Raw genomic sequence first — 16,533 nt, 5'->3', positions numbered from 1 at the left:
AGATTTTGTCACCCAATAGGGTGGTGAATCTGTACAATTCTCTACGACAGGAGGCTGTGAAGTCCATGTGGGCGAAAGTGAGGACTGCAGGTGCTGGAGATTAGAATCAAGATTAGAGTGGTGCTGGGAATACACAGCAGGTCAGACAGCATCAGAGGAGCAGGAAAATCAATGTTTCAAGCAGGAGCCCTTCATCAGGAAGTCCACGTCACTGCATATATTCAAGAAGGAGGTAGATTAATTGTTAGGAATGCAGAAATATGACATTAGGATAGCATATCAGGCACCATCATTTTGAGTGATAGAGTAGACTCTAAGGGTGAAATTACCAAATGAAAATTGAGGATGCACAAGAAACCTGAATTAAAGAGTAGAAATTTAAATGAGGTCAGAGATTTTAAAAAATTCAGAATTCTAAAATCAAGGTGATACAGGATTTTAATCCAGCAAGCACATTTTACAACACACCAGAGTACTGGCAATTTCCTGGGACACTTTTCAATCTCTGGATTCTATCCCTTGAGCATCTCTAAAGAGTTTAGCTTTCACAGAAATTCAAGCCTTTGGTCAGGACTGGGACTGAGACATATAGCACAGATAACAGATAACAGATTCTTTGGTCCAACTCATCCGTGCTGATCAGACATCCCTTTCTGATGTAGTCCCATTTGCCAGCACTTGGCCCATATCCCTCTAAATCCCTCCTATTTATATACCGATTCAGATGCCTTTTAAATGGTGTAATTGTACTAGCCTCCACCACTTCCTCTTTTTCAAATGGGCCAACAGGCTGCAGAGTGGCAGATGGAGTTTAATTTAAACAAATGTGTGGTGTTGCAGTTTGGTAACAAAAACCAGGCAGAACCTATACAGTTAATAGTAGGGCCCTGGGGAGTGTTACCGAACTTAGGGGTGCAGGTGAATAATTCCTTGAAAGTGAAGTCGCAGGTTTATGGGGAAGGTGGCATTGGGCACACTTGCCTTCATTGTTCAGTGCTTTGAGTATAGGAGTTGGGACATCACGTTGCAGCTGTACAGGACATCAGTTGGGCTACATTTAGAATACAGCGTACAGTTCTGGTCACCCTTCTATAGGAAGGATGTTGTTAAACTTGACAGAGTGCAGAAAGGATTTACACGATGTTGCTGTGACTTCATGAGAAAGTACTGCCTGGCTACAAACTACCTACACAGTGAGACAGATCATTAAACTGGCAAAGACCATGGAGCTTTCTAACTTTGAAGCCAAATGAAATCACTAATGGTATTCCCCAGCAATACAGCATGAATGACCCAGTTGGGTTGGAAAGGGCATAATAAAGTGGATCACGTTGAGTGAATACACTGCACATGCTGAGGTGAAAGGTTCAGGCAAAGTGGAAGAAATGAAATCAAAAGCTAACCATGAAAATGGAAAAATTACAAAGTAGTTTGTGCATTAAATCACACAAGATGAATACCTGCCCTCAAACCAGGGTCTATGTCGATCAATCATGGATTAAAGCAAAGTCTTCTCACTAAGAGCCTGGTTGCCAGCTACAGCAAGAGAGGCACGAAAACAGTCAATTCGAGTCTGCTGATGGTCTGGGAATTAGGTGAACCCTCAGTGATAAAAGAATAAGGGAAAGAGAACCAAAACAACAGAGGCGAAAAGATGCCATTTTACTGCATGTAAGTTCTGACCCTTGACAATTCACACATTGTGTTCACAGCATGATATTGTCGAAACACTGGCAGATGTGAACCTCTATACCTCTTCCCTTTTCCTCCTCCTCCTTATCTAAAAGGATGGCTTCTGTTGAGGGCATGTGTGCATTGGAAACTTATTATTTTGCATCAAACACAAGAGTGAACAGAAAACACAGCAAAATTCAAATTAAAGCAAAACTTTTAAACATTACTCCAAAGTCCCCAAGTACAGGAAATCAGAATTGCAATTCTTGCACCCAGAACAAGACACAAACCTGGAGAGATATCAAGAGGAAAATGTAAATGATATAAACTGGAAAACCCCTGAGAAAAATGTGTTGTTTATGAAAATTAAACCATTCGTAAAGCAATCCCTTTACAAGTCCAAACCTAGTGTTAATCATTCACCACCAAGGCCGAACAAGTGCTCCTCACACACAAAGATAAACAATACCCAGACAGATTGATGAAGTGCAGGTTTGTGAATAGGGAGTCTTTCACCTGAGTGCTGAAAATTACTGACATCATCAAAGCCTCACGGAAACTGAACTGAAAATCAAATATACCCAATAAAGGCAGTGCTGAGGGACTAGGTGAGGCCTGGCCATGACCTCCATTCAAGGACACTTAATTAATAGGCAAAGGCCTTACAAGCTTCAGGAGCTTCAGCCACCTAGAAAGGTCATTTCTCATTAACCCTAACTGTCGACTCTCAATTGCGCTGCTCAGCAAACACTTTTTCTGAATCTGGGACTCCGAAGGTTGCAGTAGAATGGCTTTATTGATGCTTCTGTTGCTTGGCGTGGCTTGGCCTGGCCTCCCCCGACCTGGCCTGCAACCCCCATCACCTCCCCGACTATGATCAGTCACGGCCTTGAAAGGAGTATTTGGCCACTTCAGCACTTTGGACACGTATCGGTAACAGCTGTGGGCTCCAGCTCAGCCCAACTGTTTAGTTTCCCAGGAGACAGGCTCAGAATCAAACTGGCCCATTGGCTTTGCAGGGAGTTGCATTCTAATTCAGCAGTGTTTCAATTTACAAAACTGCTGTTGTTCCAGAGCTTTCGGAAGGGATTCATCAAATTTTCAAAGCCATGTGTGTCCCCTTTCCATGATTCAGTGAATAACTGCACTGGTACTGGCCCAATCACGAAAAGGCTCAAGCCTGGTTCTTGATCTGCACTCAAGCAGACAATGACCCTCGGATTACTCATAGTTAGAACCAGAAGAATGAACTAGCTAGGGTTCCCACTCAAAATGGGTTAAGGGTAAGCTTAACAACAATGCTTTTCTTGATCATAGAACTCAATGGATTCAAGGCTGGGTCCACTACTTTTCACCAGTTATATAAATGATTCGGATGTGAGTCTAAGATGTATAGTTAGTAGTTTGCAGATGACACCAAAATTGGGGGTGCAGTGGTCAATGAAGAAAATTACCTCAGGTTACAACGGAATTTTGATCAGAGGGGCCAATGGGCCGAGGAGTGGCAGACGGAGTTTAATTTAGATAAATGCGAGGTGCTGCATTTTGGGAAAGTAAATCTTAGCAGGACTTATACACCTAACGGTAAGATTCTAGGGAGTGTTGCTGAACAAAGAGACGTTGGAGTGCAGGTTCACAGCTCCTTGAAAGTGGAATTGTAGGTGGAGAGGAGAGTGCAGAAGGCACTTGGTATGCTTTCCTTTATTGGTCAGAGTATTGAGTACAGGAGTTAGGCGGTCATTTTGCAGCTGTACAGGACATTGGTTAAGCCACTTTTGGAACACTACATGCAATTCTGATCTCCTTCCTATCAGAAAGATGTTGTGAAATTTGAAAGGTTTCAGAAAATATTTACAAGGATGTTGCCAGAACTGGAGGATTTGAGCTAGAGGGAGAGGTTGAATAGGCTGGGGCTGTTTTCCCTGGAGCGTTGGAGGCTGAGGGGTGACCTTAGAGAGGTTTATAAAATGATGAGGAGCATGGATAGGATAAATAAACAAAGTCTCTTCCCTGGGGTGGAGGAGTCTAGAACTAGAGGGCATAGGTTTAGGGTGAGGGGGGGAAAAGATATAAAAGAGACCTAAGGGGCAAATTTTTCAGGCAGAGGGAATGGAATGAGCTGCCAGAGGGAGTGGTGGAGAAAAGTACAATTGCAACATTTAAAAGACACCTGGATGGGTATATGAATAGGAAGGATTCATAGGGATATAGGCCAGGTGCTGGCAGGTGGGACTAGATTGGGTTGTGATATTTCGTCGGCACGGACAAGTTGGACGGAAAGGTCTGTTTCCATGCTGTACATCTCTATGACGAGTCTGGACAATCAGAACAGAGAAAACGGTCATGCCAGCACTTAGAAAGGAATAGTAGTCCAATGGAAAGAAACTGGGAAAAGAGAGTCAAGATTTAAATAGCTGGAATAAAGGATGATATATTTTCTCAATTGAATTTCTTTAACAGACAGCATGGGAAACAGATTGAAACTTGAACTGTCTGTGTTAAGAACTTTTAACGATATATATCTGCTTGCTTTTTCCTTCTTAAATTAAAAACTTATGTTTATTCTTAAAAGCTATATCTGCAGCCTCATAGAGACATACAGGCCCTTTGGCCCAACTTGTCCATACCTACCAGATTTCTGAAACTGAACTAGTCCCATTTGCCTGTTGTTGGCCCATATCCTTCAAAACCTTTCCTAACCATGTACCTGTCCAAATGTCTTTTAAAACACTGGAATTGTACCCAAATCCTCTAGCCTATTCCTCTCGCAGTTCATTCTATTAATGCACCAGCCTCTGTGTGATAAAGTTGCCCTATGGATCCCTTTTAAATCTTTCCCTCTCACCGTAAACTCAAACCCTCTCGTCTTGGACTCCCGTAGCCTGAGGAAAAGACCTGAGCAATTCACCTTATCTATTCCCCTCATTCTAGCACCCTTCCCAGTTTAACAACATCCTTCCTGTAGAAGGGTGGCCAGATTAGAAATGAAGAAATTCCTCTTCATCTCTCCTGGCTGGTCCACACCTTAGCCTGAGGTTATGCCCTCTAGTCCAAGAATTTTACATAAGACAAGCTCTCTGCGTTTACTCTGTCAAGGAATGTTGTGCTATTTTCCCAGAGGACCACTCCTGGTACCTCATGATATTTGCAATCTCTAACAATACATGATACTGTGTAAGAGTTGTTTGGGGTAATTATCTGACGTGTCTCCTTTGTCTTATCCATTGGCTAGAAGTAAAATGTACACCACCACAGAATATCTAGAGAAGGGCACTCTTCTTAGATAGCAAGATGGTTTACTGCAAGAAAGCAATAAATACAACTACATCAAATCAGACATAATTACAAGGACCGTATGTGAATATGCTTCAGTGACTAACCATCATATTAAACTGCAAAAATTAAACAAAAATCACATAAATTCAAACATAAATCGACTAAGCCAGGTTTCATTCTTGGATCTGACCCATCCAGTATTACCATCACCTATGATCAAATTTAGCTGATGAAATTTCTGAGACACTTAAAAGCACCATTGTGTTCAATATCTGAGCAAACTGCCTACTTCTTGGGTGGAATTTTGCACTCATCCCAGGGGCAGGAAGCAAGCTGCACCAGGGTCAAAATACAGCAACGCAATGGCAGAACAAAAACTTTGCAACCTGAAAGGGGTCATGCAGCCCTTTTGCATCTTATGAATGCTTATTTAAAAGTCAGTATGCCAGGATCAAGATCCAATTCCTGATTAAGTTCTGCACAAATGAACATGTGCCTTCAGCTTCACAATTTCATAATGGAGGTATGCGCCTGGTAAAGTGGTTATCGTCTAGGACTGGAGTCTTTGGAAAGCATTAATCTATGCCATTCAATGAACGAGACTGGGGTCCAACAGCCCGGATGGCACGGTGCATTGATGATGACCATAGGAAGGAGGCTAGAGTGCAATATTAGCAAGGCAAGGATGGATGTCTGCTTGGGAAGGAATGCAAAGCAAGGGTGGAAGGGCTGTATGCAAATGTTAGTAGCGTAGATGTTAGCAATTTCATGGTCAGGGACGACGGTTGAATAGTAAGCCTGAAGGATAGGGTTGGTAGTGTCAACACTGGGGATGAACACAAGGGTACAGGGAAACGACTGGAATAGTGACAGTAATAAGAGGAACTGGACACAACAGGAAAGTGGATAGCATTGTGGGAGCATGTGTGGGAGAAAGGGCATCTTTAAAGAACACAAATGACTTTGCTAACAGGAGGTCTCAGGGTCAGGCCGGGCATGAGACATTGGCATTCGATGCTTTAAGAGGAGTGATAAAATGTGGATGATAACTGTAATGAGGTCCAGTACAACAGGTGGAGACTCAGCAGTGACAGAGGGGAAATTGGTCCTAACAGGAGCATGGTTAAGGATAATGGACAGGGGGTGGGGGGTAATGTTAGATCATCTGAAAGTGAGGCACAATTCTACACATTTCTCTAGTTCAGAATGTAGTTCCTCTGCAATAATGAATTTGGAAGAAAGTCTTTGAAGGTGGAAAGATTTCTTTCATACTCCACATGTTAAGCGAAGGCAAAACACATGAAATAACAAATCAACTCCACAAGATTCATCCTCAGGTGTGTTCTTCCTTCCTACAGAGAAACTCACAAGGAAACATGTGTACTCTGTGACTAAGGGAACTCATGACATTGAGATCCCAGCAAGGTCAAGAACATGAGACAAAGTGCATCTGTTGTTGGCTCAGGCAAGACAGCTCAAGAGCTGCAAAACAAATGCTGATCAGATTGAATCCTGCCATTGGTTCATCATCATACATTAGATTGGAACAAGTGAACATTGCCCTTCTGCTAGCCCAGGTGCAGTGAGGAGACAGGGCCACATCTTGCCATGCCGTAGCATTTCTGGCAAATGTGGAGCCAGCACCTTTGAACCCATGAGATAGCAGCAGGATCATTGACAAACGGCTTACTTCCACCTCAGGATTCACCAATTTACTCAGGTAGGCATAGACAATGAGTTGGGCATTGCTCACTCACTCGAGAGGAAGTGATCCACCAGCAGGTGAATGTAAAAGCCTGATGCCAAGCTCAGGGTGCATAATGGACAATTCCATCCCTTTTTGGTGTGTGATCGGCGGACAAAATTATAGCCTGGCCTGATATTCATTAAAAATAGTTGTTTTTAATTTCTATAGCTCTCTTTTACAATCTCAGGACAAAACAAAATGCTTTGTAGCCATTTAAGTACTTTCCTTCATATATTGTCAGCGTTCTGACATAGGAAACACAACAGAAGCGTGCCAACCGTGATCTTCCACAGCAGTAATACGATGATAACCACCCCCCACCCCCCCCAGCCTGATGTAAGTCAAGGGATAAATATCAACCAAAACCTCGTACAGAACCTGCCCACCTTCTTCAAAATAGTCTGTGGGGCCTTTTACATCCAACTGAGAGAGCAGATGGGTCTCAGTTAATTGACTCATACAAACAACAACGTTCTGGCAGAGAGGCATCATCAATTGAGACTTGGCTGATAATGGCAAACAAACCTCCAATCAGGATCAGCTCACAGTGATCCACAGCAAGAACCCAGGCTGACTTTCACTCTTTTCGCCAGGGCTGCTGTGATCAGTTGCGAAGGGTTCTGAATGCCACCAATGCTCACCTCACCCTTGAATGTTTTTTGATTATGTCAACGGCTCCAAAATAAGCTGGAAGGCAACAGGAGAAGCAGAAGTGGGCATGCCAAAACGTCAAACTGCCTCTTTTCATTCCTGCACTTTGACTGACCTGTTGTGTATTTCAAGCACTCTTCTCTGTTTGACTTGATGCTGGAGCCTTTGGGTGGAGGGAAAGTCAATCACTTAGAGAGAGAAAAAAAATAAGGCACTACTTCAAAAGAAAGTACAGCAGTGCACAAAAATGTCATTCTGCTCCAGTGGGCAGACTGAATGAGACACATTAAGAAAGAAACAATACCAGCAGCGACATTAAAAAAAAACAGAAAAATCCATTGGCACTGTCAAGGTGATGGAACACACAGGAACTGTGAATGAATCTAATCAGCAAATCTAAATAGGATTCCTTTACAACCCTTACCATGCCCACAGTCCCATCCCCAGCTCCAGTGAAGCAGGGCGGTCAGAGTTCCCAATAAATTCAGCTACTTTCCGACCTGCATCAGCTAAGTTCTGTCTTCACCTGCCAATGGATACTGCTGCACCTTTCAACTCAACAAGCAGTGTTCCAGGCATGTTCAGGAGGTGGGCTTGCTGAAGGTTATCAGCCATTACATTAAGTTGACATGTGTTGAAACACAACAGAACTCCTGTCACTAGACATGTTCAAAGATGGAATAACCTGCTTTTCAAGCAGGTTTTGAATTACATACGATGATCCATCTATTTTTAACCCACTCACACCTGCTGCTTTTCTGCTTACCAGCCAGATAGCCATTCATTTCAAATGATGTGTATCAAAACAAAACCGCATCCCCACCACAAGCTACCCCACTCTAAATAAAGCCCTAAAGCTGATAACATTTTAGTCCTGTCCTCATACTACATGAGACCTATGACAGAACTGTGAGATTCCTTGAGAGAAGAATCTGAACAGGCCAGGTGCCACCTGCAAGTAAACACAGCACAATTTGTTAAGGTCAACAGGAAGAAGCATGGGCACAAGCCTGAATGCAACACAAAAATGAGCTTCATGCATACAATTATAATCATACCATTAGCACAATGCAACAGATTTAAAACACAAACCACTAAGGTTCCTCACTAATGACCATTAGCTGCTGACTCCTATTAGGAAATGCATGTGCGACTGAAAATTCCATCGAGAAGCCAATCAGATTCCACTGCTCTTCCCCTCTGCAGATAGTTAACTAGGCAATTATCACATTTGCAATCACACATGAACAATGCCTGTTTGGGAGTAGTATCATAGGTGGTGGTGGTGGTAAAAACAGGAGTAAGCCATGTGGCCTCTCAGGCCTGATTCACCATTCAACAATTCCTATCTAACTTCTACTGCCTCACTCTCCCCCTGGATTCTTGAATTCCCTTAGTACTCAAAAATCCATTGGTTTCTGCCTTTAATCTTGTTGTGATTCTAGATCAGCTCGGAAAATGTGTGTTATGATCAGCAAAGGACCAGTGATTTTTATTTTTCAAAGTAAAGTCTGATATCCAGGGAACTTACTAAGAGATTACTCACAAGCCTCCATTGGTTTTGAACACAACACAACAAACCTTACTATGTTAGAACAGCAGTGCAACCTATAATACATATACAATGTATTTCTAACAATCAAAATTAACTAATGGTAAAGATGGGTAATCAACTGTGCCTGAACACCCCACAGCATACATCAAACAGTAAATATGATCAAGACAGAACCCATCGTGGGCTGCCTCAACATCTACTCCATTATGGTCGATACCATCATTTCCTGGGTCTGCACTCTTTTGTTCTACAAAAATGCACATGTACTCATTCACAAGCAAAACTCCAACTCTTCACTGACAGTTAATTGTACCATGCTGGTTTTCAGCCTGGGTTTTTCCCCCCCAAGTTTCGATTTTGCATTGTTGCATCAAGCAAGTCTGTTTCTTGGGTTCCAGTCGCGATCATTAATAAACATTGCCAACAGCGAGGCCTCAAAAACTGATTCATGACTGCACCAGTCATAGCCCGCCAATGCCAAAAAGATCCATTTATTCCTGCTCTCAGTTTTTGATCTGTCAACTGGTCCTTAATCTACACCAGTACACTACCCCTTATCCCATTTGCTTTAATTTTGCTAACCAAACTCCTGTGGGAGACTCTCAAAAGCCTTCTGGAAAAATCCAAGTATACTTCATCAATCTTACTTGTATTATCCAGAAACTCATCCTCCACAGCATTAGAGCTCATTATGCCCTCACGTCCTTAGTGAATCCTTAGAAGAGTCTAAATGCAGTAGGAGTGTGGGTTTCCTCCGGGTGCTCCAGTTTCCTCCCACAGTCCAAAGATGTATGGGTCAGGTGAATTGGCCATGTTAAATTGCCTGTAGTGTTAGGTAAAGGGGTAAATGTAGGGGTATGGGTGGGTTGCGCTTCGGCGGGTCGGTGTGGACTTGTTGGGCCGAAGGGCCTGTTTCCACAATGTGAGTAATCTAATCTCATATTTAAGAGGGAAATCAAGAGGGCAAAAAGGGGACATGAGATAGTTTTGGCAAATAGAGTTAAGGAGAATCCAAAGGGTTTTTACGAATACATTGAGGACAAAAGAGTAATAGGGAGAAAATAGGGCTCCTCAAAGATCAGCAAGGTGGCCTTTAAGTGGAGCTGCAGGAAATGGGGGAGATACTAAACGAGTGTTTTGCATCAGTATTTACTGTGGAAAAAGACACGGAAGATATAGAATGTAGGGAAATAGATGGCGACATCTTGCAAAATGTCCATTTAACAGAGGAGAAAGTGCTGGATGTCTTGAAACTCATAAAAGTGGACAAATCCCCAGGACCTGATCAAGTTTGGGAAGTGATTGCTGGGCCATTGCTGAGATATTTGTATCATTGATAATCACAGGTGAGGTGCTGGAAGACTGGAGGTTGGCAAACGTGGTGCCACTATTTAAGAAAGGTGGTAAGTACAAGCCAGGGAACTATAGACCAGTGAGCCTGACGTCGGTAGTAGGTAAGTTGCTGGAGGGAATGCTGAGGGACAGGATGTACATGTATTTGGAAAGGCATGGACTGATTAGGGATAGTCAACATGGCTTTGTGTGTGGGAAATTATGTCTCACAGACTTGATTGAGTTTTTTGTAGTAACAAAGAGGATTGATGAGGGCAGAGTGGTAGATGTGATCTACATGGACTTCAGTAAGACATTCGACAAGGTTCCCCATGAGACAAGGTTAGATCCCATGGAATACAAGAACAACTAGCCATTTGGATACAGAACTGGCTCAAAAGTAGAAGACAGAGGGTGGTGATAGAGGGTTGTTTTTCAGACTGGAGGGAAAAACTGATCAGAAAGCAAGATAGACTTCAGATATTCCTGCAGTGCCTGCTTGGTTCTATGAGACTGATTACCATTTTCTCTTTGCCTTCTACATCCCCAATCTATGGTGTGACCAATTCTCTAAACATGCTATCCAAGTAAGTTTTCTGCCTTGTGGATGCAGAATAGTTACTCCAGCGTCTGCTCAAGTTCCAAACCCACAACTTAAGCTTCTGCAGCTGGTGACACTTCCTGTAGATGCATTTGTTCATCACATACTGCAGGGTGTACATTCCACTTGGCTAAGCTGAGTTGCCACACAATAATTTTAAACATGATTTCTTGCAATTAGAATAAGTTCGCAGTTTCTCACCAATCAACTTCTTCCTCTGTAGCAAATTGAGGCTGAAAAAGGTAGCAAAGGGGGGCACTTCCTTTCCTTCTTCACACTGCTCTCTCACCTACCAAACTCCAACTTTACACTCTGTGTATGTAAAGTAACTCTCAACGCAGATCAAAACAATATTGAGGAAGCCACCCTTTCTGAAAACAATTCTAATCAAACCTTTCTGAAAAACCCTTTCTGATTCAAGCTTATGAAAATCATTTCAAATTAGATACCTCATTAACTAGCTGCAGCTGCACTTGGAGCTTGCATACACACATTTTTAAGACTTGTATAAAATTTAACTTCGTTTAGAGAGCAATTTCAATTAATTGCTAACTTAAATATAAAAGACTACATTTCAAATAGAAATTAACCCTCACTCTCTCACTCACCAGGGGTCACCGTAGAATAGTACCGAGGAAGGTCTCTTTCTAAGTTTTCTGGGAAAAAAAACTGATACCAGCTTCTAAAAACAAAATAAAGCTGACTATCCGCCAAGATTTCCAGCATCACTATGTCTGGAGCAGAAAAAGATCGGGGTTTAAGTCCCATCTCAAGACTTGATGGCCATGTAAGATGTGTCATAACACAGCCAAACATACTGATGATCAATCTGTAAATCCTTTCAATTAGACTACTAGAGCAGAAGAATTTCCTGATAAGCTACCACATGGTAGCTGCAGTGCAATAGGCTTCCCATGTCATGTGCATTTATCAGCTTTGTTTCATGAGACTACTATATACACATTTCAATGAGATCACTATCCATTCTCCTAAAACCCAGGGAACATAAGCCTGTAATAACTCAATTCTTCTTCATCAGGACAATGTCTCTTATACCAGGAATGAGATGGCATGGTTACTGTTAGAGAAATAAAGAAGATTATTGCAGATTTTTACAAAAGTCTCATCGCCAGGTTCCTCCATGGGTTTTACTTAGTCAGTCTTGCATGGCTCAAAGATATTAACAGAACCTCTCTTTTGCAAGGTGATATTCTCTGATAAACTAGAGACCTCACAAGTTAAATGCACAGTTTTTAAAGCCCAAACTGAAGTTTACAAAGTCACACAAAATACCACGCACTTAATAAATAATAATAATGACTTCACCCAAAATAATGATCCCAATCAAATATCTACCCTGAATGCCACTACAGAAAGCACTTCCAAAACAGCAGCAACATTTGGTATTTTGTTAATCTGTGACCTTGACTTCAAAGATTATATATATAGAGAGGTGGCAACAACGTTTTGCACTGGACAAGGAGTTGCAACTTTACATTATCACAATGAACTCATTGAGCAAACACAGCTGCTTAACTCTATTCAAGATAATAAATGTAGGGGTACGGGTGGGTTGCGCTTCGGCGGGTTGGTGTGGACTTGTTGGGCCGAAGGGCCTATTTCCACACTAAGTAATCTAATCTAATCTAAAAATAATCAGAATTTCAAATCTACCTATCTCAATTTCCTCAATAATTCAAGCCCAGCTGAAAACCTGGCAGCCATTTTGAATGCATGATACAATTATATTTCAGTTCAGTTGGATCCAAACAATTAGAATTAGAATACGTCAATTTTCTTTTCACAACATCACACTGTAAAGTGGCAACTTGAAGCTCTCCTCAGTAAAAACCTATTGATCTCAGGTCAATTGGAAGTATCTAAATTGAGACCGAAAGATTTTTGTTGTCAAAATTACTACTCTTTGCGGAACCAAGACAATAGAAGTAGCATAGCTGAGTAGACATAAGGGGTTGAATGGCCTCTTCCTGGCCCTATGCTCTCGATTGGGAAACTGCCTAAGCACAAATATTTCATCAGTCCTAGTGGAGTATCTAATACTGCAATTGCAGCCTTCAGTTGTATGTGACAATGGCTTACAACCTGACCGTCAACTTCACATGAAACATTGCCTGAAGTCTCTGCCACACTTGCTGCTCATGAGGGCAGTATGCTGAGAATGCGCAGAACTGAACTGAAAGATTTATTATCACTTGTATGTAACAAATAAATAGCGAAAAGTACAATATGTCACCATGGTCCGGTTCTATTTTGAGTTACATAAGTTATTAAGGTATAAATTAAAAGAGGTTCCGCCCACCTCCCCCCACCACCACCACCACCACTTTCTGTGCTCCTTTTCCTGGGTAAAGACAGATATGAAGTACCCATTTAACACTCCACCCGACATCTTCTGGTTTCACACAGAGGTTGCCCCCTTAGTCCCGAAATGGCCCTATTCTTTCCCTGGTTATTTTCTTCCCTTTGATATACTTGCAGCTTTCCCTTGCCTGCTAGCATTTTCTCACGCTCTCTCTTTGTTCTATTAACTGCTTCCTTGACACCCCACCCCGCTCTGAAATCACTGGCCTCTATTTTCTCAGCCTTTTTTTTTCACCATTTGAGCTTTTCAATTTTCCTGACCTTTTTGATGGGCCTCTTTAGAAACTGGGATACCCACTTAACAAAAATATAGAGTCCAAGAATATGTAACCTTAATGTATAGAATTCTATGGCAACTGTACAACATCAGAAGACCTCAAGGTGCTTCCATATATCTGATTATGAACTAACAGAGGGCCCTGTGGTAAAACCCATATCCCATTCATTCAATTGTATCAGGGAAGACAACATTCTATGAAATGCAACATTCAGAGCATATTGGGTTCTAAGCATTATCAGGTGACCCCATTTAAATTCTCCCGGCAATAGGGGTGAGCTTTAATGCGGGTTTTCAAAAGATCCTTGCAGTGGTGCTCAATGGAAACAGTATACAAAGAGCAATTTTTTGGCCACTGAGATGAACGAGTTCCAGTTTATAGATGGCTATACTGCTGGGAGAATCACCAACAGTTTGTTTTTTTTCATTCACAGGATGAGGATGTCGCTGGTTAGGCCAGCATTTATTCCCCATTCCTAATTGCCAACCACATTGTCGTGGCCTTGGAGTCACAGACCAGGTAAGGATGGCAGTTTCCTTCCCTAAAAGGGTTTCTCCAACAATCGACAGTCATTGTAAGTCTCTTAATCCCAGATTTTTGTAGAATTTAAACTCCACCATCTGGCAGGATTTGAACCTGGGGCCACAGAACATTGCCTGGTCTCTGGATTAACAATCCAGTAAACTACTGTATCCCCTGTTGAACAGTTGTGTGTAGTAAGGGCTCAGAAGTAACCCTGGAGAGCTGCAAAAGTGGGAAGGTTGCTGGATGGGGTAGCAGTGACGGGCTCAGAAAAGCCTGTGGGCATCAACATTTCAGTGCAGCTGAGAGAGACAGCAGGGTTTGAAAAGCCACAAGCAGCATTTGCTGTAAAACCTACAGCAGGAGGATTAGTCAGAGTAATCACTTTACCTCAGTAAAGTTAGCTGTGGGTGAAGAGCTGTAGCTGTTCCAGTGAAAAAGGGATGGAGTATGGTTTCACAGTCCAGAACAGGAGAGTCATCGACTTATATAGGAGCAATTGCTAAGGAGGGCCTTGACAAAACAGCTCAACAGTGAGCTTCAAGGCCCAAATGGCAAAAGTGAAACACAGTAATCTCCTGTGAGGTCTACTGAGATTTGATGACCCATTAACGTAAGGGGAGGGGCTGCAGGTGTTTTGCTCAGAAATTCCTGGGATCCATCTGGATTGCATTCACTACTATTAATAATGTTCTATGGGGTGTTTGATCAAAGTATATTAGCCACATTTACAGCATGTTAATTCTGATGTTAGAAGTAAGATATACATGTCATGTAGATCATGTTACTGCTCTAATGTGCACAGTAAAATCTTGCTGTTGTTCAAAACCACGGATTAGTGTGGCTTTATTCTCTCAGCAGTCCCTTGATTTTCATATTCTGCTGACTTTAAAGGTTACTAGTCCCTAATCAGGTCATAACAAAGCTGGTGGCCTGGTCTGGGATCAAAACAACCTTCAGGTTTAAAACAGCCCCAGTGCAATTACAACCATAAAAAGCACTGCAAATGCTGATAATTTGAAATAAAAACAGAAAATGCTGTAAATACTCAGCAATTCATGCAGCATCTGTGGTGAGAAACAGTTGACATCTCAGTTCTGTCTGGTTTAGACAGGACAATGAGAATAGAACGAAATATCAAAAACGTGTTGCTCTTTGTAACATAAAGCAAACGCGCCAGGCAAGTGATTGACCACATGGGAGGGCTGGCACCACCAGTGGAAAATGTGAACAGTACGAGCATAAAACAGGCTTATACTTCAAAGTCCTCTGCTGAAAACTACCATCCGGCATAAAACTTTCATAGCATGAAGAGCTGTAAATCGCTGCCAACGGTGGCACATTTCCCATGCACTCGCCCTGCAAGTCCTTCATTGGAAAGAAAGACGTGCATTTATGTAGCACATTCCACAACCTCATGATATCCAAAACACTTCATAGCCAATAAAGTACTTTTTGAACCTCACTTGCTGTCAGAATATTAAAAAAAAAGACCAATAGCGTACACAAATAGAATTGAAATTGTCAGTGTTGCACTGAGATGCCTTCCTGGATTAAGTGCTCAAACCTCCAGAGTGGGACTTGACTCCACGTCCTTCCAACTCAAAACAACGAGTGCTATCCACTGATTCACAGCCAACAACTCCAGCTTGTTGCTAGCCAGAAATTCAAAAGACTGAAAGCTCTACAAATAACTCTCAAACTCTAAGATACTCTGAGGACCCGTTCTGAGGAAGGGTCACTAGATTTGAAACTGGATTTAACTCTGATTTCTCTCCATGGTTGCTCTGTTCGACGCGATCCTGAACTATGGTTCACTTGGTTTATCTCAGTGAATGAAACATAATGCTGTGGTTCATACTCTACTGCAAGATTTGCAGATGCAATGTGTACAAACACAACACTGGAGTAATGAGAGTTGTGGCTCTGTCGGAGGATATCTGACATTGTTTCTATTTGGCATTTCCATTGAACCTCTTTAACCCCACACCCCTCATCCAATCACTGACCACTTTCCACCCAGAGACAGGGGCTAATTTTATGAGTATGCTTTCATTGCAGTCATTTATTGCCTATATTCCTAAGTGACCTTGACAGCAGTTAAGAATCAACTATACTGCAGTTGGCCTGAAGTCAAGTCAGACCAAGCAAGACTTGTAGACTTCGAGCATAACTGCAATCAATTATGTATCGGGGCAGACTCTCCATTTGAGGAAGTCACAGCTGGCGCAGAGAAAGATGGTTGTGATTGCTGGAGGTCAGTCATCTCAGCTCCAAGACATTTCCTCAGGACACTGTCCGAGTCCAAACGCTTCACCAATAAACTTCCCTCCATCAGAAAGGTTAGAAGTGGGGGTGTTTGCACGATATTCATCACTTTCCATGACTCCTCAAATACTGAAGCAGTCCAAGTTCAGTTGCAACTGGACCTGGAAAATATCCAGGCTTCGGCTGACAAGTGGCAGGTAACATTCGCGCCACTCAAATGCCAGGCAATGACCACCTCCAATAACAA

At 42.2% G+C, this 16,533-nt stretch overlaps 1 protein-coding gene and 1 long non-coding RNA gene across 10 annotated transcripts in view; one reads left to right on the top strand and one right to left on the bottom strand.

The window, feature by feature from the left end:
- Positions 1 to 16,533, bottom strand: part of rad51b (RAD51 paralog B) — a 582,669-nt gene that overhangs the window by 430,314 nt on the left and 135,822 nt on the right. The window lies entirely within an intron of this gene.
- The window catches only part of LOC132818100 (uncharacterized), an 85,013-nt gene that overhangs the window by 41,952 nt on the left and 26,528 nt on the right, over positions 1 to 16,533 (top strand). Inside the window, exon 2 of the long non-coding RNA XR_009644959.1 lies at positions 13,930 to 14,015. This is a non-coding gene — a long non-coding RNA (uncharacterized LOC132818100). The remainder of the gene's footprint in view (positions 1 to 13,929; positions 14,016 to 16,533) is intronic.

The sequence above is a fragment of the Hemiscyllium ocellatum genome, chromosome 8 (genome assembly GCF_020745735.1).
Source record: "Hemiscyllium ocellatum isolate sHemOce1 chromosome 8, sHemOce1.pat.X.cur, whole genome shotgun sequence".
Taxonomy (NCBI): domain Eukaryota; kingdom Metazoa; phylum Chordata; class Chondrichthyes; order Orectolobiformes; family Hemiscylliidae; genus Hemiscyllium; species Hemiscyllium ocellatum.
The sequence above is the reverse complement of the archived record's forward strand: the minus strand, read 5'-3'. Positions and strand labels throughout refer to the sequence as shown.